Genomic DNA, 2,818 nt, shown 5'->3' on the forward strand with positions numbered 1-2,818 from the left:
AGTAATTTGTTACAGTTAATGCTTTGGTGGTTACGTTCTGATGCTCTTGTTATTTGTCATGGTGGTTAAAGAGGTGAAACAACACACTATTGTTCACAGGGATCTAAATGCTGTATGAGTAAATTTACATTTACTCATAAAACATTAAGGAGTATCTTGTTAGGAATGTATTGCTGAAACAAATAAACACATAAATAAAATAAAGACCACAGTGAGTGAACAAAGAGCCCCACGCTGGCCATGAGACAATGTAAACTTAATCAAGGAACCAAAAGTAGATGGTGTCATTTATTTGACAGCAGGCTTTAATTAGCATTTACCACAAAACAAATTCCTGTAAATGTGGCAGAGGCCTCGTGCTTTGGTGAGTTGACAGCATGTTTCCAGTCAGGCTTTTCATGCCTAAAAGATCATTTTGCTGCCACTGAGTACATCTGTCACTTGATATTGAAATTGTGTCTACATATTTGATTGGGTTTTTGTGCAGCTGCAATTATGCACTGGTGTTTTATGAAAAGACAGCCATACTTTCCTCCCCTGCGGCCATGAGGAGAAGAACTTTACTTAGCAGTGAAAAGGAGCGAGAAAGTTGGGCTACAAGCCTCTTCTAAGCAAAGAGAAAACCCCTTTTGCGAAAGGGACTTTGAGCTACATTTCATCTTTTGTCTGCCAGATTGATGAGCTATGAGATGGATGATGTTCTGTAGTGCTCTGTGGCATTGTCTTATCCCAACCCGCACAAAGAGGGAGAACACTTATCATCGCAGGCTTATGTAGGCTATTGAGCAGGGGGCAGGGGTTGTCAGAATGGTGAAGAGGGGTCCAGGAGGGTGGGGGTGGTGGAAGTCCCTCGGATAAAGCGTGATGGAGATGGGCTCATGGCTGCGGAGGCAGATGGAGAGAGTCATCTCCCATGACGACGCAGCTAGAACTTCCATCCCGAAGCCAGAGAAGGACACATGCAGAAAGGAACAAGGAAAATAGAGGAAAGACTGAAAAAAAAATGAACGCACCTATAAGCTGGTGCTGTTTACATGAATGCATGCGAAGGGGTGATTAAAGGTGGCTTAAACAGACGGTTTGGTTAAGGTTTCGGTTGGCCTCTTAGCTGCACTGCGACTTGTTAGCAGGTAGCCCAGGTTTGTCGAGCTTGGTTTAGGATTAGGCTTTAGGACAGTTTGGTGGGAATGGGGCTGTGAATACAAAGGGATTAGTGCAAAGGGTTGCTTCACTGAGTGGGCTTGAATGGGTGTGTGTGAGCAGGATGGGTGGGGAATGAGATCTGAAGTTGATGGATGTATTAGATGATCGCCAAAATAAAACATTAGGCAATTGAATGAATAAATAAATAAATAAATAAAATATGATAGATTAAAAGAAGGTTTTAAACTATACGTGTGGATTTGAGCAGATTTTTATAATGTGAATTAATTTTTTTAATAAAGCATAAAAACCAGTATGAACATATGTTTTTAGAATTTCAAAATTTTCATTAAAAAAAAAAATACACATATAAACACACAGACTCTTATATCTATCTATCTATCTATCTATCTATATATATATATATATATGTATATATATGTGTGTGTATGTAATTCCCACGTCCCCCCTTTTTGAGCCAGAGTGCAAAAAAAGCCCTACCAAAATCATTTCAATGCCTTGAACCATGTGCCACCATTAGGAACACACAAAGAGAGAGCTGACAAATGACCATTTTAATGCCTCTGTTTGACTTTAATGAATTTATATGTTATCTGGCCCTAATGGAAGGCTGCGCTGAGGGGCTGGCGCAAGGCCATAACAAATGAAAAGCTCTGATTAGTGTAGAATGAGCTGAGAAAAAAAACCCATTCATCTTGGTTAGCATCCTCCTGTGCTCTTTTATGGGTCGCTGTTACAAGGACGGGAGTGCCGGGGTGCCTGTCCTATTAGCGGGGCAGCCCAAAGGCCCGCTGAGTGGTCAGCGGCCGGGCGTTGACGGAGCGTCTGCCCGCTCTGCAGCTCAAGACTGTGAATGCCTCAGTGCGGCTTGACTCCTAAATAACCTTCTGAGGTACCGGGAGCTTCACCCCTACATGACCCCGCACTGTGAACAGGGGTGTGTGTGGGGGGGCTCCGGGGGGGTACCCAGACCAGGACTCACACTAACAATTAGGTAAACACTGGAGAGATCCCTTCACAGGAAGACGGCAGGAGATTAAAAAGAGTGTTTTGCATTTGGAAATGTTATAGTCACAGATTTAATAGGCTTTAAGCAAAGCCAAATGAGATATTTCATTGGAGTTAATAACCTGCCAAATACAGATTAAACCGGATAATTTAGGAGCTGGGAAGCAGGTGTTTGTTTTTGGAGTTGTGCGTAGGCTGCAAATAATAAAGCTATTTTTTTTAAATCGCATGATTTTATGAGAAGATAAAGAATCTGTGTCAGATAAGCACAGACCTACAGACTCTAAAGTCAGTGGAGCAATTATTTTAAAATATAAGGATAACGTTACCTATTGTATTTAAACTGGTTGTCATGCCCAAACATATCGCCTGTCATCAATAAAATCCAGCTTGCATTCCCTTCCTAGACCGACTAGATTTATTTTCATTGGCCTATTAAAGATTGATCTGATTACGCTGCCTATAAATAGGAAGAAGACAACGCGTAGGCTGTAAAACACCTTATTTCTTTCTTTCTGTCGCCAAAGTAACATTTTACTGTGAAAATATTGCAACACAGTGTCGCTGCAGGAGAGATGTTTCGTCATGATCGTGTTGGAGCTTGATATCGACCACTGTTGTCATTGGGAGAAGCCCTGTTTTTGCC

Source organism: Neolamprologus brichardi, chromosome 23 (genome assembly GCF_056152115.1).
Source record: "Neolamprologus brichardi isolate AB-2024 chromosome 23, ASM5615211v1, whole genome shotgun sequence".
In the NCBI taxonomy this organism is placed as follows: Eukaryota; Metazoa; Chordata; class Actinopteri; order Cichliformes; family Cichlidae; genus Neolamprologus; species Neolamprologus brichardi.